We start from the raw sequence: 22,102 nt of genomic DNA on the forward strand, positions 1-22,102 counted from the left end.
AGCCAAAATTATCAGGAAGGATGGCGAAATGGGTTGTGAAGCTGAGTGCGTATGATATCCGGTATGAGCCCAGAACAGCCATCAAATCGCAAGCACTTGCAAACTTTGTGGCTGATTTCAGTAGCGACATGTAGAAAGAAGCCGACTTGGAGGTTGAACAACTAGAAGAAACCAAGGATCCTTGGATCCTCTTTACAGATGGAGCTTCCAATGTAAGAGGATCAGGATTGGGTATCCTACTGAAATCGCCACAGGGGGACATATTACCCCAGTCTATAGCCTGTGGGTTTCAAGCAACAAATAATGAGGCAGAGTATGAAGCTCTGATCGCAGGTTTGCAATTAGCTAAAGCCACGAAGATCAGGTATCTTCAAGTATATATAGATTCGTTGTTGATAGCTAACCACTTTAATGGCTCATATGCTGTTAAAGGTGAAAAAATAATCAAATATCTAGATGTTGTGAAGGAACTAGCAAAATCCTTCGAATTTTTTAGTATAGTACAGGTACCAAGGGAAGAGAATATTAGGGCAGATGCTTTGGCAAATTTAGCCTCATCTTTGAAAATTCCAGAAGATACGAAGATCCCAATCATCCATATACTCTTGCCAGCAATAGGAGAACAAGAAGTTGGGGAGATAATGAATGACAAAGAGATTGTGCTTTGGGATCCATTATCCTCGAATAATCAAGGATCTTGGATCCTCCCAATCAAGAAGTACATTCAAACTGGAGAGATTCCAGTCACGGAGAATCCCAAGTCCTTCAAACTTAAGGTATCACAATACATTATATTACACGATATTTTGTATAGAAAATCTCTTGCAGGACCCTACTTGAGGTGTATCGAAGATCCTGAAATTCAAGAGGTACTCAAAGACTTTCACGAAGGATATTGTGGTAGCCACACAAGGGGAAGAGCATTATTCTCCAGGATACTCAGGACTGGATACTTCTGGCTGACAATGAAGAAGGATGCAATGGAGTATTCAAAGAAGTGTGATGCTTGTCAAAGGCATGCAAACATCCTTCATCAGCCAGCAGAACCAATGTATCATATATCCTCTTCATGACCTTTCATGGAATGGGGAATGGATATTGTTGGCAAGTTACGAAAAGCACCAGGCGGAAAAGTATTCATGCTCGCAATGACTGATTACTTTTCAAAGTGGATAGAAGCAGAAGCTTTTGTTCAAGTACGCAAAAAAGAGGTGATATCTTTCATTAAAAGAAATATTATTACTAGATTTGGTATCCCCTCAGAAATTATTTGTGACAATGGTTCCCAGTTTATCGGGAAAAGAACCACTAACTTTTGTGACAGTTGGGGCATCAAGATAATTACTTCCACACCGGTTCATCCTCAAGCTAACGGCCAAGCAGAATCAAATAACAAGATAATTATCAACAATTTGAAGAAGAAACTAGGATCCAAGAAAGGCAAGTGGGCTGAAGAGCTACCTTATGTTTTTTGGGCTGACAGAACAACACCCAAGAATGCAATAGCCCAAACACCCTTCTCATTGGGGTTTGGATCAGAGGCAGTAATCCCTACAGAGATGGAGGTTCCTACAGCCAGAACGAGCGTCCGTGATCCTGAGGTTAATAATGGAATCCTTCTCGAAGACTTGGATACTGTTGAAGAACTAAGAGATCTAGCCAAGATCCGAATGGCGGCTTATCAACAAAGGATAGCTGGGGCACATAACAAAAATATAAGGATCAGAAGATTTCAAGAAGGAGATCTGGTTTTAAGAAAAGCCTTCCAAAACACAACCAATCCGGCAGATGGGAAGCAAGCACCTAAGTGGGAAGGTCCTTATCTGATCGAGTCGGAGGCAGGAAAAAGGGGCATATCATTTGCTCACTATGGAAGGCAACAAGTTACCAAGAGCGTGGAATGCTATCCATCTCAAGAAGTACTTTTTCTGATCAGGATCCAGTTTCCTCCGAGGATGGAGTATCCTTATAGCATCAAGGATCCTGAAATTGGTAATATCTATCTGATCACTTATTTATTTAAGATTTTTATTAATTAAAGGATAACATATTCTTAACGTTTATTTTTTGCAAGTATTAAATAACTATGCAGGATTCTAGTTAGAGGACAAATATCTAAGAGGTTGGCCACCTCTCCTTCGCATTTAAAGGTATCTTGCTATTTCCCTTGGCTTAGCCCACGTTTAAGGTATGACCCCCGATGGTCATCTCTTCCAAGGTTTAAAGGTTTTCACCTTTCTTATAAATTAGAGTTTCTACACTCTCGCCTGGAGTGCACACTATCCAACGTATAGTCCGGGGCAGCGGGACCAGTACACACTTAGTGGCTAATAATTTCCTTGTCTTCGGCTATATGAAGGATCCTACGATTTATGGTAGACGTACCATACCACCGGTTTATAACATTTTGATGTTATCTTAAGAAAAAGGTTTCTAACATCTTCATGTTAGCTAAGGTTTTGGCGTTTTCACATCACTTACGTTTGGGAAAATCCCCGTTGACATCCGTATCCTTGGGCCAGTCCCCAGTTTGGGGTTGTCCCCAGTTAAACACCAATTCGGGCTTGTCCCCGGTTCACGGGCTTGTCCCCAGTTACATGGGCTTGTCCCTAGTTTAGTTGGGCTTGTCCCCAGTCTAATGGGTCTAACCCCGGTTAATCTTATAAGTTATTTGCAACAGATGTTCTAAGTTCAATTACAAGAATCAAGACCTACGGACTCAAAATCCTTAACTTACTTTTACAAGGATTACGGAAGGATCATTGTTTATGGTAGCCTAGGTCTAGTTAGACCTTATGGTGTGATTTCTACTTGTCAATTTACATCTATTTGGTTAAGTCCTTTGTAAACCCTTTTTCTTAAGGATTTAAAATCTTTAAATTATTTTTGCAAGGTTATTTTATCCTAAAATGTTTCACTCAAGATTATTTCTTAAGACTTTGAATAAAGCTAAAGCTATATATCAAACAACCTTTCAAAATAACAAGTAACAAGCAGATAGTCAAAATATTTTGTTCATTAAAAACTTACTTCAAATTACCAAAAATTAACCCGGACTTCACCATTTAAAACATGGACCATCCATCCGGGTTAAAGTAAGTTGTTACTAACAGTTTAACCGAGTGCAGGAAAATAAAAGTTAGGGGCATCTAAGACTTCATCCCCACAAACAGAGGATCCATCCACCTTTTCTACCCCTTGAAATTGTCTTAAGAATCACTGATCCTTCAACCTAGTTACTATTATCCATTACAAACCATTATCCATAAGAACATAATTAAACAAAATTAAAAAAACGGGCCCTGGCCTTGTCTTTGATATCCTTCATCGTCTGTTCAAACAGCCTCCTCACCTTCTGATGCACCCACTCCTTCAGTCTCCACCGCCTCCTTTGCTCCGTTAGTTCCAACTTCATTCCCATCCGTCATCTCCACATCCTCTTCACCACCAAGAGCCAACAGAGCAACCTTCCACTTCTTCACGTCCCAAACAACCTTGTCAAACGCAGAATCACCAGCCTTTGTCGCCATCTTGATCCTGGCCTACAACACTGACCTTGCAGCCCACATTTTGGCTTCTTCAGTGGCCTACTTCATCTCCTCTTGGTGTTGGGACTCTATAGTGGATAACAGATCCTCCAACCGCTTCTTGTCTTTCTAGAACTGGGTTATGACTTTGTCCTTGGTGACCGCAGCACTTCCCACCACAGGCAGCTTCTCACTCATTTGGTTCACAATCTTCTCATAGTGATCCTTGCAAGTATTCACAGCCTGTGACCAGCATTTATACTGAAGTTAGAAGAATACTGGATCATCAAATCAAAGATTACAGGATAAAGGATGCTTACAGTCAGGATCATATCGAAGTGAGTTTCAGGCTCTGAGGACTTTTTCTCTTGGAAGCTGCCGATTTGGCCCTGATGGTTGTGGTCTTTGGCTCGGAAGAAGTGGCCACCTTCAAAGCTTCTTTCTTAACGGTTTGAGGAGTCATCATGCTGTCAATATCCTCTAACGAAAACTTGCTGCCGGATTTGTGAGATTTCTGAGCACCTTCAGAAACCAAGTAATAGATAAGTATTCTATTCTATTTTATTTATTCTTGTTTATTATCCAAATGTAAATCTTACTTAACATGAAGGATTCTGGAGAGATGTCATAAAAAGCTTCAACAAATCTTGCTTGAAAAGTCCGAACTACGGTATCCAGGGCAAGAAATCTTTTCGCTCTTTCTTCCGTTCCAGGTAGCTTGGCCAGAGAAGCAAAGTTTTCAACTATAAACAAAAAGAAGGATTAAAAGTTAGATCAGTTATCATAGTTTGTTTCTCTATTTAAGAATCCGGGATCCTACCTTTTTTAACCCAAGTCAAAGGGAAATCAGTCCCCCCGGGTATGGAGTTTTTATTCACAAAGAAAAATTGATTCCTCAAGAAGGAATCATTCAGGGTTACTTTTGAAATTGGATTGGGTTGTTGAGGCTTAGATTTCAACAAAAACCGGTTCAAACCATGGGTGGTAAGGGTATACAGATGTGACAACTCTTGGATGCCAAAGTTGATCTTCCTCTCCTCTATTATTCTTTCGATAGTGCTTAGAACCCTCCAAACCATGGGCATAGCCTGGATATAGGACATGCCGGTGGACTCAAAGAAATTTTGGTTAAAAGGAGGAAATGGATATGTATAGCCAATGAGAAAGGGGCAAGCCGGAAAACAAACCTAGGTCTGTGAGTAAACATCACATCGAATCAACGAGTCGTATGGTTGAAAAATGGTTTCCGGTAGGAAATGTGGCCGGAATTCGTCGATCTCAGAATCGGTGAACTTGCAGATCTCTATAGACGGATTGGTGATAAGGTTTTGAGGTTGCATCTCTGACAGCTCGAAATTGTCGGACTGGTCGGAATGTTTAGAGGGAGAAGAAGAAGAAGAGTCGACAGACATTTTTCATAATATTATAATAAGAAAATAAGAGGAAGAAGGATACCTGAAGGGTTGCCAAAATATGTGGTTATAAAGAATCGAAAGCATTACGTATATTGGTGGCGATGGTTAATATTTAGGGTTTAGATGATAATTATTACTGACAACCGTTTAATCAATTTATCTTTTGCAGGATTCAAATTTCAAAATGACAGCTGTATTGCATAAACACCCGCCATTTTGGGGGCAATTGTTAGGGCATAAAATTATGCTGAGGATCCTCTATCCGTGAATAGTTTGTGGATAACTTATCCTTGTGATATGTTCTAGATTGTTAAGGATCAAGGATTCTTGGTATTATGTGTTTACTAATAATTAAGTTTGAATGGTATTGTGTTTGTTAGAGATAACGGTTGGAAGACTAAGTCATCCTATTATTGTGCTACTGGACGACTCTCGCATGTGGTCAAGAGAGAAGAAACGGCTAGTGGAGAAGATGGCGTAATTATAGGAAAGATAGTTAGATATGATTTTGTATATAAACGATTTATTGATCAACTAGGAACACACGGGGTTATTTTCCTTTGATCTAATCAAGATCAAGGGGTTTTTCCTCGTAGCAAATCACAGTGTTCATCTCTATTTCGTTCATATATTCACTATTGTCATCATAGCACTAATCCTTATTAAACGAATTTGGATACATTATCCTTGGTAGATTTTTGTCCAAACAGTTGGTTTCTTCCGAAAGTCTCGTAATGAAGGTAGAAATGTAATAGCTTGTCATACTCAAGCCTTATGTATGCTTGATCACCAAAAACAAAAGTTCTTATTAAAATGCCTCGAGTCTATGGTTAACACTTCAAAGGTGTATGGTCTTATGGCCTCAAAATTTGTATTGATCGGATGCATCCGATTTCTGGATACTTTGAGTCTTTATGTGGCTTATTATCTGGGTATTCATAATCAGAATATTTCGAATGCTTTTTAGAGCGAACCCTAAGTCAATAAACTTGATCAATACGGTAATTCGTACAAATTCAATACTGACTTGATCAAAATACGATGTGAGTCATACATTGTTCCTCCCTTGCGTGCGTCTCAATACCAATAAGAAACAGATCCCAGGGGATACAATGTCTGTAAGCCTACAGATGAACTCGTGCATACTCATTCAAAATAAAGGAAGATTGGTGTATTGCTTGATAACGGGGGTATACCTTGTAGTGGGGATTATGAACTAAGATTGCTTAATCAATAAAAATCCTATATTTTGATCTTCAGGTATAATGGTTTAAGTCAAGTTGGGGTGACATGGTAAAAGTCAAACTAAGCCTGAACCGAGACAAGAGGCTGATAGTTTCTGATATTCTGTGCCATATTTGAAACTTAATCATATCACAAAAATACTTGAAAGTTTGTTATAGGATTTAAGTGGACAACAATATCAATGACCAAATTATCGCCAGTCGTAATAAAAGCTAAAAAATAAACCTGCTATGGAGGATTTCTTGATTACTATGATTCTCTGCTCAAATCACAAAATTATGTACTGCTTTCATAGAATAGATTTCATATTGTCTTAGTTTTATTTGTTTTTATTCAAAAATATACAAAATCCAAAAATATTTTTTTTATTTTGTTTTCTGCTTTATTTTCGATTTCCAAGCTAAAGTGTAAAATTTGAAAAAGAAAATACCAAAAAGATTTTCCCACGTTTTTTTAATTTAATCAGTTTAAGTTAATTCTTCTTAATTTATGTGTTTTTGCACATAAAAAACGTTAAGGTATTGGTTTTACCCCAAGTGGTAAACATTTTAAGGTAAAGTTCATCGAGACACAGGTTACGATGCATATTTAATCATTGGAAAGTTGAAAATGAATATTTTTCATTTTACTTGTTTATTTAATTCCCCATTCGTTACTTTGATTGTAACGAATGGAACCCATTTGCTTTCATTATTGATAACGAATGAAGGTCATTGGCAATGAAAAAAAATAAAGAATGTAACCATTCATTACACCTATTGGCTTCCACTGGCCTGATAACCTATGACCTAATTCGTCATTGATTATGATAACGAATGAAAAACGAATAACCAGCTATTCGTTATGATTTTAACTTATTGTTGATTCGTTAACTGTTTGTTAACGAATGAGACATCAGATGATGCCATTCGTTAATTTTGAATTAATGAATGGGCTCATTTGTTTGTCTAGGTATGCATGCAGATCTATAATATATAAAGCACAATGGTTTAACGAATAAACCATTCGTCCACCTTGATTATCACTTTCACTTAAAAAAACTATTGCAAAATTTTTCCAAAAATTTCAACCCTCACTAAACCTTGTTTTGTTGATTGTTTAAGATTCACAAGGTAATGACGAGTCTAACGCAATGATTTTCATCAAACATGATGGGCAATTGATGGGTTAATTATAGGCTTTATATACCTGACTAATGTCTTAATCTACTGAACCAATTAAACATGCTTCTTTGTTCTATCTATTGATTTGAATAGTTTGGCGATGTCATTACGGGTCTTATGATGTAAGTCTTGTATTGTTTCATCGTGTTTCCGATTCAAATGATAATTCATTATGCATGTTTGACTAATTAGTTTCTTTAATTTTGACTTTGAAGATTGAGGGTCAAAGTTTGATATTTATTGGATCTATTCGTTATGAACAACAAATGGATGTTCATTCGCGTCTACAGTGGCCGAATGAACCCGTTCATTGTGATTTGATAACAAATAGGTACATTCATTGTAATCTGATAACGAATAGGTACATTCTTTGTGCTTAGTTAACGAATAAGTGCATTCGTTTGATTGGATAACAAATGAATAAACCCTCATTCGTCTTAAAAATCAACTAATGAACTCATTTGTTACTAAGACATTCGTTATTGTGCATTGATAACGTATCACTTCCTTCGATATAACAAATGTACTCATTCTTCATAAAGAATGAGATAACGAATAAGCTTATAACTTTTTAACCAGAATCAATTTTTACTAAGTATAAGTGAAATTGATTTATATTAAATTATGTTCGGGTTTACTAATGTTTGGGTTTTGTGTTATAGAAATGGCTGATGCTCCGGAACCACAGAACCCTGATGTTCAAGAAAATCCTATTGTTCAAGAAGATCTGGTGATTCAAGAAGAACCACAAGCTGTTGTAAATCAAGCACAACAGGATCAAGCACCACAACAAGCAACACTAGCCGTTCCAAACATTGGATATGATAAGAAACACAACATTAGTGCTTTCTTACAAGAAGACTTTGCGGACTGTGCCATGTTTGGAGATGTAATTGCATTTTTACATCGTTCACCTATTTATTATATTATTTACGCTAATGTCTATATACATTTTAGCGTGATTCGTCCATTCTGGGATGCCGGTCGTTACGTTGACGCTGAGAAACATTTTGTTGCCGTTGTGAAGAACAAGACCATCAAGATTGATTCTGACGTGATACGTCGAGTGCTTCAATTTGCTGACACGATAGACCACCCGTGTGAATTTGACATAACGTTGATACGAGGTCTGTTTCAGAGACTATTCTACAAGGGTGATCTTGACCGTTCACTATACAACAAGGCATACTTGTGTGAACAATACAAGTATTTGTTTCATGTTCTTATCCATTGCCTTGGTGGACGTAAAGGTGGTTTAGACGAATGCAGGATCATGCTACAATCTGCATTCGCTGCTTTGATATTGAATAAAACGTTCAATTTCTCTAAGCTTATATTTTATCACTTAAAGGAGAATTGTCGGGTCAAGCATCGGAAGAACAAGTTTCTAAGGTATCCACGCTTCCTCCAGCTTATTATTCAGGATTTAGTACATGACCTTGAGATTGATCAGACGTTGATGGATGATGTGTTAGTTTGGAACATATGACAGCTGACACTATGAAGCGTATGAAAACAAATCGGAAGCAAACAGTTGAGGATAGACCGAGGTACAAGCGTTTGATTGGTCATCTGGCGAATCCAGATTATGTATGTCCTTCTAATGATCGTTGGATCCGTGATGATTCAGATTCTAAACGTGAAGATGGACCAGGTGGGAACAATGATGGTGGTGATGGTGGAGATGTTGGGGATGGTGGTAATGGTGGAAACAGGGAGATAGAAGACATATTAAGGTTGAGGCAGCTAGTTCTGCGGCTGCTTAACATAAAAGGAAAGGAAAGGAAAGGTTGTAATGAAAGATCAACCGCCGAAACAACGTGTTACGAGGGGAAGCGGTGTAAAAATTGGTCCTCAAGAACTAAGGTAGACTTCTCAACAAGTTCCGGTGGTGTCGCTTGGTTAGCACTCCGGTCCTTACTCTTATGATGACGGCATCAACTAATCCGAGATTTGCTTCGATTCCACAATCGTTTCTATCTCCTATGTTGACCACTCTGATTACAACGATGGTTACTTATTCTGCTACGACAATGATGCAGATGCCACCTTCTGCTTTATCATTTATGAGGTCAACCATCCTCAGGATCCTATGAAGCCCGTGCCTCCTTCATTTCATAGTTTTCCTATCGCACAACAGATAGACATGCTGCAAAGCTTAATCCATCTGCAAGAGAATCAAATGGCTACGGATCATCATCTACAAGACTAGGTGAGGATGAACCAAAGACGTATGTATAGCCATATCTCCTATTGTCAAAAAAAGAATGGAAAACTCTGTATGCTTGTTACTACTCAGAGGGAGAAGATCAAGGATCAGGAGGAAATAATTCTTCAAATAACTTGTAAGGATGATGCACTGAAAAAAGTTGAAGAACAACGATGATGACCAAGATCCTGATGCGGCTGGATGTGGTGGTAGTGAGCAGAAACAAGCTGCAGGGACGTCTGTTGGTACTGTTTTGGACAAAAATCTTCTAAGGATAATGTATCCAAATCTGTAATTGTTAGGTTTAGTGCTAAGATGATAACAGCGAATATATGAACGAAATGGAGACGAACACCGTGATTTGTTTCGAGGAAAAACCCCTTGATCTTGTTTAGATCAAAGGAAAAAAAACCCCCGGGTGACGACAAATCATCTATCACCAATTTATTAATATCAAAAAAAGGGTAGCAATGGGTGGAGTTTATGATCAACGAATACAATCGAGCTATGTGTGTGATTACAGAGGACTATCAACTAGAGTATGTGCGAGTATAACTGTATATTTTTGTGACATAGCATTGATCATAACTCAATATATAAAGAAAAGTAATTAACAACTAACTACTAGCTCCTATAAATCCTCCATTTCTCCACTCTCTTCCTTCGTGCCTTTTGACCACGTGCTATAGAAGTCCAGTAGTGAAATAGGTGGTGGACTAAGTCTTAGATTCGTTGCATTCATAAAATAATAACCTACACACAGGAGACAATTGTTAATAATACCAACTGCTGAGGATCCTTGATCCTGTCATAGCTCCGGAGCCCTTCAGAAGGATAATATATCCAGATTTGCCATCAAGAATAACATATCCTCAGTGTCAAAATTATTTGCCCTAACAATTGCCCCTAAAATGGTGGGTGTTTATGCTTTACAGCTGGCATTTTGAAATTTGAATCCCTGCAAAAAGTAGATGATTAGACAGTTGCCAGAGATATTTATTATCAAACCCTTGATATTAATCATAACCGCCTATATATGCGATCTCTATAATACTTTTATAACCATGTATTCAGGCTATTCATCAGGTATCCTTCTCTCTCTCTTTATTCTTTTATTATTCTGATAAACATGCCTGTCGCTTCTTCTTCTTCTCCACCCTCTAAACAGTCCGACCAGTACTCCGACGACTTCGGGTTGATGGAGATGTAATCTCAAAACCTCATAGTCAATCCATCTATGGAGATATGCAAGTTCACTGACCTCGAGATTGATGAATTCCGAACACTGTTTCCACCAGAAACCGTTTTCCGACCATATGATTTCGGCGTCCGATGTGATGTTTATTCTCAAACATGGGTGTGTTTTCTGGCTTGTCCCTTTCTCATTGGCTACACATATCCTTTCCCCCTTTCACACATAGTTTCTTCGAAACCACCGGCATATCGTATATTCAAGCTATGCCCATGATTTGGAGGGTTCTAGGCACCATTGAGAGAATCATCGAAGAAGAGAAGATTGATTTTGGCATCCCGGAACTATCTCACCTTTATAACCTAACCAATCATGGTCCAAGTTGGTTTATATTGAAGTCCAAACCTCGACAACCCCATTCGATTTCAAAAGTAACCTTAAACGATTCCTTTTGGAGAAATCAGTTCTTCTTTGTGAATCGCAACTCCATACCTGGTGGGGCTGATTTACCTTTAAAATGGATCAGAAAGGGTAGGATCATGGATCCTTAACTAAGATATGATCCGCGATAACTGATCTAACTTTGAATCTTTTTTCTTTCTTTTATTTGCAGTTGAGAACTTTGCTTCCCTTGCCAAGCTACCTTGAACAGAAGAAAAAACAAAATGATTTCTTGCCCTGGATTTCGAGGTTAGAACATTTCAAGCCCGATTTGTCGAAGCTTTTTGTGAAATCTTCTCAGACTCCAACATGTCAAGTAAGATTAGCACAATAATTTGAAATAAATAATATTAGATAGAATACTTATTTGTTAATTTATCCTTGTAGGTGCTCAAAAATCTCATAAGTCTGCTAGCAAGTTCTCTTTGGAGGATATCGACCTATATGATTACTCCTCGGAATATCAAGAAGGAGGCTTTGAAGGCAGCAACCACTTCCGAGCCAAAGACTGCAACTACCAGGGCCAAGTCAGCCGCTTCCAAGAGAAAGAGATCTTCTGAACCCGAAACCCAATTTGATGTGATCCTTAATGTAAGCATCATGTATCCTGTTGTTTTGAATTTAAGGATCCAACATCCTTCTAATCTTCACTTAACTGTTGGTTAAAGGCTGTGAACACTTGCAAAGACCACTATGAAAAAATTGTGACCAGATGAGTGAGAAGCTGTCCGGGATGGGAAGTGTTGTGGTCACCAAGGATAAAGCCTTAATCCAGCTCTTGAAAGATAAGAAGCATTTGGAGGATCAACTATCCTCGGTAGAAGCCCAACGACAAGAAGAGGTGAAACAAGCTACCGAAGAAGCGAAGATGTGGGCAGCGAGAACAGTTTTGCAGGCTAGGATCAAGATGGCGACAGAGGCTGGTGATCCTGCTTTCGACAAGGCTGTATGGGATGTTGAGAAGTGGAAGGCGGCTTTGGTGTCTCTTGGTGGTGAGGAATATGTGGCCATGGCAGATAAAGCTGGAACTAGCGGGGCGAAGGAAGTGATGGAGACCTGAGAATGAGCTGGTGAGGCAGAAGGTGAGTATGCTGCTTGAACGGGCGATGAAGGATATTAAAGACAAGGCCAGAGCCCGTTTTTTATTTTGCTTTGATTATGTTTTTAAGGATAATGGTTTATGGTTTGTAACAGCCAATATTAATTAGGTTGAAGCATTAGTGATCCTTAAGACAACTTCAGGGGGTGGCAAAGGTGGATGGATCCTCTGTTAGTGGGGATGAAGCCTTTGGTGCCCCTTTTCCTTTTATGTTTTCCTGCACTCTATGAACAGTTAGTAACACATGCTTAACTCAGGTGGATGGTCCATCTTTTGTATGGTGAAATCTGGGTTAAGGATTTTGGGTAAGTCCGGGTGACTTATGTTTAATAATATAAAACTTTTGACTATTTGCTTTTTAGTTGTTATTTTGAAAGTAAGTTTGATGTAGCTTTAGTCTTATTGAAAGTTTTAAGAAATAACTTTAAATAAAAAAAAATAGGATAGAATATCCTTTCAAAAATAACTTAAAGAATTTAAACTCTTAAGTGAAACGGTTATAAAGATTTTAGCTAAACAAATGTAAACTTATAGGTAGAATCATACAATAAGGTCTAATTAGACCTAGGTTACCATAAGTGATAGCCCTTCTGTGACCCTTGTAGAAGTAATTTAAGGATTTTGAATCCATAAGTCTTGATCTTCATAATTGAACTTAGAATATATGTTGCAAATAACTTATAAGATTAATTGGGGTTAAACCCATCAAACTGGGGACAAGCCCATAAAATAAACTGGGGAGAAGCTCGTGCAACTGGGGACAAGCCCGTGAACTGGGGACAAGCCCAAACCTGGATTTAGCCCAAACGTGAGATAACATGAAAATGTTATAAACCGGTGGTATGGTACGTCTACCATAAATCGTAGGATCATCCATATAGTCAAAGACAACGAAATTGTCAGCCACTAAACGTGTATTGGTCCCACTACCCCGGACTATACGTTGGATAGCGTGCGCTCCAGGCGAAAGCGTGGAAACTCTAATTTATAAGAAAGGTGAAAACCTTTAAACCTTGGAGGATATGACCATCGGGGGTCATACCCAATCGTAGGCTAGGCCAAGGGAAATAGTATAGTACCTTAAATGTAAAGGAGAGGTGGCCAACCTCTTGATCATCGAACATATTACTAGAACCCTGCATTGTTACTTAAAACTTGGAAAACATAATCGTTAAGAATATATTATCCTTGAATTAATAATAAGAATTTTGAAAAGAATAGGTTATTATATAGATATTACCAATTTTGCGATCATCGATCCTTTAAAGATACTCAATCCTCAGAGGATGATCCTGATCTGAAAAACTACTTCTTGAGGTGGACAGCATTCCATGCTCTTGGTAACCTGCTGCCTTCCATAGTGAGCAAATGATACGCCCCCTTCCCTGCTTCGAACTCGATCAGATAATGCCGGGTTGGTTGTGTTTTGGAAGGCTTTCCTCAAGACCAGATCTCCTTCTTGAAATCTTCTGATCCTTATATTTTTGTTGTATACCCCAGCTACCCTTTGTTGATATGCTGCCATTCTGATCTTGGCTAGGTCTCTGAGTTCTTCAACAGTATCCAAGTCTTCGAGAAGGATTTCTACATTGACTTCAGGATCACGGATGCTTGTTCTGGCTGTAGGCACCACCATTTCTGTAGGGATTACTGCTTTTGATCCAAACACCAGTGAGAAGGGTGTTTGGTCGGTTGCATTCTTGGGTGTTGTCCTGTGGGCCCAAAGAACATAAGGTAGCTCTTCGGCCCATTTTCCTTTCTTGGACTCTAGCTTCTTCTTTAAATTGTTGATGATTATCTTGTTGCTAGACTCTGCTTAACCATTAGCTTGAGGATGTACTGGACTAGAAGTAATCATCTTGATGTCCCAACTATCACAAAAGTTAGCGGTTCTTTTCTCGATAAACTGGGAACCACTGTCACAAATATTTTCTGAAGGGATACCAAATCTAGTAATAATATTTCTTTAAATGAAAGATATCACCTCTTTTTCGCGTACTTGAACAAAAGCTTCTACTTCTATCCACTTTGAAAAGTAATCAGTCATTGCAAGCATGAATGCTTTTCCTCCTAGTGCCTTAAGTAGCTTACCCACAATATCCAAGCCCCACTTCATGAAAGGCCATGATGAGGATATAGGATACATAGGTTCTAGTGGTTGATGTAGGATGTTTGCATGCCTTTGACAAGCATCACACTTCTTTGAGTATTCCATGGAGTCTCTCTTCATGGTTGACCAGAAGTATCCTGTTCTTAGAATCCTAGAGAACAGGGCTCTACCTCCAGTGTGATTACCACAATATCCTTCGTGAAAGTCTTTGAGTACCTCTTGAATTTCAGGATCATTGACACACCTTAAGTATGGACCTGCAAGAGATTTCCTATGCAGCATACCATGTAATAAAATGTATTGTGATACCTTGAGTTTGAAAGATTTAGGATTCTCTGTGGCTGGGATCTCTCCAGTTTGAATGTATTTTTTGATTGGGAGGATCCAGGATCCTTGGTTGTTTAAGGATGATGGATACCAAAGTACAATTTGTTTGTCAGTTGTTATCTCCCCAACTTCTTGTTCTCCTATTGCTGGCGAGAGTATATGTATGATTGGGATCTTCGTGTCTTCTGGAATCTTTAAAGATGAGGCTAAATTTGCCAAAGCATCTGCCCCAGCATTCTCTTCCCTTGGTACCTGTACAATGCTAAACAATTTGAAGGATTTTGCTAATTCCTTCACAACATCTAGATATTTGATTAGTTTTTCTCCTTTAACAGCATATGAGCCATTAAAGTGGTTAGCAATCAACAATGAATCTATATATACTTGAAGATACCTGATCCTCATGCATTTAGCTAATTGCAAACCTACGATCAGAGCTTCATACTCTACCTCATTGTTCGTTGCTTGGAACTCACAGGCTATAGACTGGGGTAATATGTCCCCCTGTGGCGATTTCAGTTGGATACCTAATCATGTTCCTCTTAAATTGGAAGCTCCATCTGTAAAGAGGATCCAAGGATCCTTGGTCTCTTCTAGTTGTTGAACCTCCAAGTCAGCTTCTTTCTGTAAGTCGCTACTAAAATCAGCCACAAAGTCTACGAGTGCTTGTGACTTGATGGCTGTTCTGGGCTCATACTGAATATCATATACACTCAGTTTCACAGCCCACTTGGCCATCCTTCCTGACAATTCTGGCTTTCTAAGAACATTCTTAACAGGATAGTTAGTTCCCAAAATAATAATATGTATTTCAAAGTAATGTCTCAATTTAGTAGAAGCCATAATAAATGCAAGAATTAATTTTTCTAAATGAGAATATCTGGCTTCAGCATCTAAAATACTTTTACTTACATAATAAGCAGGATGTTGTTCACCTTCGTGATCCTTCACAAGGACAGCACTTACAGCATTTCCTGAGACAGCTAGGTACAAGTATAAGGATTCTCCATCCACAGGCTTCATCAAAGCTGGAACTGAGGATACGTAATCCTTCAAGGCTTTGAGTGCAGCCTCATGTTTTTCAGTCCACTCGAACTTCTTATTTTTCCTAACAATTTCGTAGAAATCTTTGCACTTCTCGGAGGATCTGGAAATGAATCTGTTGAGAGCAGCTATTCTTCTTGTCAACCTTTGGACATCTTTAGCATTTACAGGAGACTTCAAATTGATGATGGCTTCTATCTGCTCAGGGCTTTCTTCTATCCCTCTCTTGGTCACCATATATCCTAGAAACTTTCCAGCCTTAACACCAAAATGGCATTTTGACATATTCAGTTTCATGTTATAATTGTCGAGGATATTGAATGCTTCTTCAATATCTCTGAGATGATCCTCAGCTCTCTTTGACTTCACCACCATGTCATCTATGTAGACCTCCATAGTCTTGCCTAACTGATCCTTGAACATCATGTTGACTAATCTTTGATATGTTTCCCCTGCATTTCTTAGTCTAAAAGGCATAGCAATATAACAGTATATGCCGGTAGGAGTCATGAATGTCGTATCCTCTTGATCAGACGGTTCCATCTGAATTTGTTGAAATCCAGAGGAAGCATCCATAAAGGTAAGCATTTCATGCCCTGCCATTGCATCCACCATGGAGTCTATATGTGGTAACGGGAAAGGATCATTGGGGCATGCCTTGTTTAAATCAGTAAAATCGACACACACCCCTCCACTTTCCATTATTTTTAGAAACAACAACCACATTAGCTAACCATCGAGGATACTTATCCTCTCTGATCATACCGGCCTTAAGAAGTTTTTCAACTTCTTCTTGTATGATCGCGTTCCTCTCAGGAGGGAATTCCTTCGCTTATGACGGACAGGTTTAATAGATAAATCAAGGCCTAACTTATGAGTAATTACCTCCTTTGAAATACCTGTCATGTATAAATGTTTGAAGGAAAAGGTGGACTTTCTTCGCCTTAGGAAGGATACTATATCCTCCTCGATTCCACTAGGGATACTGGATCCAAGGAACACCTTTACATCTGGATCTTCGGAGTCTAAGGATACTTCTTTTGTGTCCTTCTTCCGAGCTTCCAACACGTCCCTAGGATGTTGTTATGGTTGCTATGCTATTGTCTGCTTAGTTGTCAGCTTCATAAAGGAAGAATAATAGTTCTTAGCTTCCACCTGATCACCATCTATCCTTACAACTCACCAAGGGGTCGGTAGTTTGATGCATTGATGGTAAGTAGAGGGTACTGCTTTCATCCCGTGTAGCCAAGGCCTGCCTAAAATAAAATTGCAACAAGAAAGGTTATCAATAACACAACTTTTGGTAAGAATTTAACCCTTAGATGTATATAAGGAGATTAATGTCCCCCAGTGTTTTCTTGGTTTCGCCACTAAAACCGACTAGTATCGACGTCCTTGGGATGATCTCCGACTCTGGTATATTCATCTTCTGAAGCACATCGTGTTGGATGGTATTGACCGAGCTTCCACCGTCGACTAGGATCCTGCATACATAATGGTTAGCAATAAACGACGTAACAATTAAACCGTCATGGTGTGGATCCTGGATGTTCGATTTATCTTCTACATCGAAGAAGATCCTTTTGTCAGTCGTCAAAGTGGTGGATACAATCGGTCGTTCCCCGTTATCCAACTTTTTCTCCTTGGCGAACCTCTTAGCTACAGAGAAGGAAGTGCCGCATATGTCGAAGCCTCCGGAGATGAAGTTGATCACTTGAGCATCTGGTGGGAGCGGAGTTGCTTTTTGAGGAACCTCTTCAGGATCCTGGATCCTGGACTTTTTTCTTCCCAAGAGCTCCTTGAAGTGGCCCTTGCTCAGGAGGTATCCAATTTCCCTCTTTAAACCGATGCAATCGTCCGTCATGTCGCCAAAATCCTCATGGAAGGCACACCATTTGAATTTGTCTTTGAAGGTGGTTGACTTCTCGTTCTTTCGGGGCCATCTTGCCTTCTCCCCTAGATCCTTCATGGCACAAATCAAGCCATGGGTATCTACGAAGAAGCAATATTCTGATATGCTGGGGTAATCTTCATCAATATCTCCTTCTTTAACTGCTCGAACGTTTTGATTGTTGAACTTGGTGTACGGCTTCGAGTTGTTGTTGTATGAGGATCCTTTATTCTTGTCAGGGGATTCTTGCTTTTCTGCTCATCCAATCGTTCTTGGATCCTTTTGTCGTCTTCCAGCTGTATGAATCTCAGTGCTCTATTCCTTACTTAATCTAAAGACCTGCAATGAGTCATCACAAGATCATCATAGAAGGGTGAGCCCCTCTAAAGTCCCATCTTGAATGCTTCAACAGCGGTAGGCACGTCAACATTGGGGATTTCTAAGGCTTCCCTGCTAAACCTTGTAACAAAAAACCTAAGGGATTCATCACTAGGTTGGATAACTCGGTATAGATCACTAATTAACTTCTCAAATTTCCTACTACAGAAAAATTAACTGTTGAACAAGTTAACTAAGTGTGAGAAAGAAGTAACAGAAAAGGGAGGAAGACTTAGCAGCCATTTTAAAGCGCATCCTGATAGTATGGCTCCAAAGCCTTTGCATAGGCAAGCCTCCTTGAGCCTCTCAGGAATCGGGTTTATTTCTATCATTTCTCCGTATTAAGCTACATGCTCTTCAGGATCAGTGGTCCCGTCATACACTTTCATGTTGGGGGTTTGAAAGCGTTTCGGTATTTCCATGTCACAGATTGGTGGAGCAAATCTGGAAAATTTGTGGCTTCCTTCTGGTATCTCGGGGATGGATGGATCACCCCGGGTACGCTGGATATCATATCCTTAAGTTTCTGCAGTTCCTTAGCCATGGTTTGGTTGATACCTGCATCCTGCATGGAACCATGGTTAGCGTTTAAGGATATAGGAATATGTGGGTTACCTCTTTGTTGTGTAAAGGTCGGCATTCCGGAAGAGTAGCTGAGGTAAGAAGCATCTGCTACAGGATTTGGTCCATCGGAAGCTATGGTCTGCATGGGGATTATATCTCCTTCATGGACCTCAGAGGATCGATGATGTCGAACCCCTAAGGATCCTTGATCCTGAAAGCAGGATTATTGACTATGGACGAAGGATCCTAGTGGTTGAGAGTTCAAGGATCCTTGAAGATATGATCCGGAGGATCCTGGTTGAAGGATCAATGGTCCTTGCTGAAAGGTTGAGGATCCTTGAGCTGGTTGACCCATGGACCCGTGGTGAAGGATAGATGATCCTTGCTGAAAAATTAAGGATCCTGAACCTGTTGACCCATGGATCCCTGGTTAAGGATGGATGATCCTAGGTGAAAGATCGAAGATCCTTGAGTTTGTTGACCCATGGATCCTTGCTGGAGGATAGATAATCCTTGCGTGAACTGAGCCAAGGATCCTGGAGTTGTGAAATCCAGCATCCTAGGCACCAAGGGAGTCTGATCCTTCGCTGGCCTCTTAGTCTTCTTGAGATCTTCAATCTCCCAAAGGATCCTCTGGTTGGTCTTGTTCTTCTGCTCCATGTAAGCCTTAACCTGAGAAAACATAGAGGAAACATCATTTTTAGTATTTACCACCGAAGTGGCAACAGCGGTTTTCGAGCCCTGGAAGACAGGTAGCTGTATCTTGTTTCCAGCAGCAGCAGCCCGTGCTCCCGTGATTGGAGGAGGCATCGGTGGCAAAGTTCTTGATGAGAGAGGAACCGAAGATGGCATGGTTGATGAAGCTGAGGTTAATTGAGAGGCCATTGATAGTGATATGGGTATGAAAAATTGAAAATTGATAGGAAAAATATCGATTATAGCACCAATTTCCCCACGGTGGGCGCCAAATTGTTTTGGATAAAATTCTGCTAAGGATAATGTATCCAAATCTGTAATTGTGAGGTTTAGTGCTAAGATGATAACAGCGAATATATACACGAATGGAGACGAACACCGTGATTTGTTGAGAGGAAAAACCCCTTGATCTTGTTTAGATCGAAGGAAAAAAAAACCCGGGTGATGACAAATCGTCTATCACCACTTTATTAATATCAAAAAAGGGTTACAATGGGTGGAGTTTATGATCAACAAATACAATCAAGCTATGTGTGTGATTACATAGGACTATCAGCTAGAGTATGTGCGAGTATAACTGTGTATCTGTGTGACCTAGCATTGATCATAACTCAATATATAAAGAAAAGTAATTAACAACTAACTACTAGCTCCTATAAATCCGCCATTTCTCTACTCTCGTCCTCCGTGCCTTTTGACCACGTGCTATAGAAGTCCAGTAGCGAAATAGGTGGTGGAGTAAGTCTTAGAGCCATTGCATTCATCAAATAACAACCTACACACAGGAGACAATTGTTAATAATACCAACTGCTGAGGATCCTTGATCCTATCACAGCTCCGGAGCCCTTTAGAAGGATAATTGATCCAGATCTGCCATCAAGAATAATATATCCTCAGTGTCAAAATTATTTGCCCTAACAGGTACTAGTAGTGTTGATATTGGTGATGATCGACAAATGGTAGTATATCATGATACTACCGATGCAACTCCTATTGAGTCGATCAAAGCCAACACAGCTCTATTTAAGGACTACGAGAAAGGTATTGTGATAAGTTCGGTGAATGCGGATGAGATTGAAGAGAGTGAGTTTGTTGACATTGCCCTATATCGAGATCAAATTTCGTTGTTGCTGGGTTAGAGCGATGAAGAATTGGATGTGTTGGAAGCATAAGAGGATGTTGAGGTAGTAGATAATGATAATGAGGTACAATTTGACACGAGTATTCCATATAGGGATACTTCGTTTATCTATGAGGATATCGAGGTTGAGGAGACGGTAGAGGAATATCCTGATCTATATACGCATTCTAATGTTGATCAGGGTGTTCCATTCTCCATTGATGAACATGTTATAGCTGCTGAAGAGCATCTGGAGAAGACCATGAAGAAGAAAGAAAAGGTCTCGAAAAGCGGATCGGGTTCAAAGGATCCTGGTTTCGAGGGTATGTTCGGGGTTCGTAACAAATCCCGCTTTTATAAGATTATTGAAGTATACAGGTATGTCGACAAAGAAAAAGATATGGAAGTCAAAGCGCGTGCAAAAGCTCACGAGAAGACAATCTTCAAAGCATCGAAGACCGTCAAAAGGTGACATTGTTTTGTGGCTATGTGTTTGGACATGAATGTATGCATAATTAAATGGGAGAAGGACGTTCAGTATTATCAGTACATCACTGACGTTCTTTCATTTTCGAGGTGGGACGTGGGGACTCTCGCTAATCGGCCGTTTGTTAATCGTGGTGGAAATCAACTAGTAAGTTGGTTTCATCAACATATTCTTTTTGAGGTCAATCACGGGTTTAACTTTTTCAAGTTGCAAGTGCCAACCAGAAAGTATATTGACGAGATAGATCCAAAGACTGGTTGGAGAAAACTTGTGTTGAAGGTCAAGCCGCCACGCACGATGAAGCGAGTGCCTGTGAAAACGTTTCCGCAAAGTCTTTTCAAGACATTCAACAGTTGGTACTATCACAACCGTACTGGCGAAGCAGTCATTCTTCTGGGAACAAGTTTGAAGACTGAGTTTGTGCGAGTCATCGATCCGATGTGGCTCGTTAACTTATCAAAGGCTGACAAAGACGTTCTGTTCAAGAACGATATTCCGTTTGCCGAAATTAAAGATTATGACTGTGCTATGCAATTCCAACACGTTGTTCGTGTTTGTCACGATTTTGGAGTTCATAGTTGTGCTGATTGGAAGATGAAGCGGTTCAACTAAGTTAAAGACAAAGAGAACGAGACGAGGGGGAGTTTGTTAGTGCACCGTTTTGGTCGTTTCGGGTCTTTGTCTTTAATGTAATTTATTAATATTAATGTAAAGGGCATTTTTATAATTTACCTAGTCTCATTCGTTATATTTATCAGCTCATTCGTTAAGTATGTTTAACGAATGATGCTATAAGTTATTATTCTTTTCCATTCGTTAAGGATGTTTAATGAATGGACCTAATCGATATTGTTTTGTATCCATTCGTTATGAAATGTTGACGAATGAGGTATAGCGAATGAGTCATTAGATATACTCCTTATATTATGTATAGAATAAAGACGAATGATACCATTCGTTACAGGATGTGTAACGAATGACCTTCATCTTCTATATATAGGCTGTTATGCCTTCATAATTTAACAAGTGTTCTAATTAAATTCTTGTGAGCCGTTACTCTGCCGAATTATCCTCTCACACTAAACACTTCGTTCAGTCTAATCTGTTAATCACCTACACATATCATTAATTAGATCCTAGATCAATATCGATATGAATTGATTAAGTATTAGGCTCTCTCATAATTAATGATA

This window comes from Bidens hawaiensis, unplaced genomic scaffold (genome assembly GCF_021521415.1).
Source record: "Bidens hawaiensis isolate Kalapana, Puna unplaced genomic scaffold, B.hawaiensis_p1.1 tig00038626_1, whole genome shotgun sequence".
NCBI classification, from domain to species: domain Eukaryota; kingdom Viridiplantae; phylum Streptophyta; class Magnoliopsida; order Asterales; family Asteraceae; genus Bidens; species Bidens hawaiensis.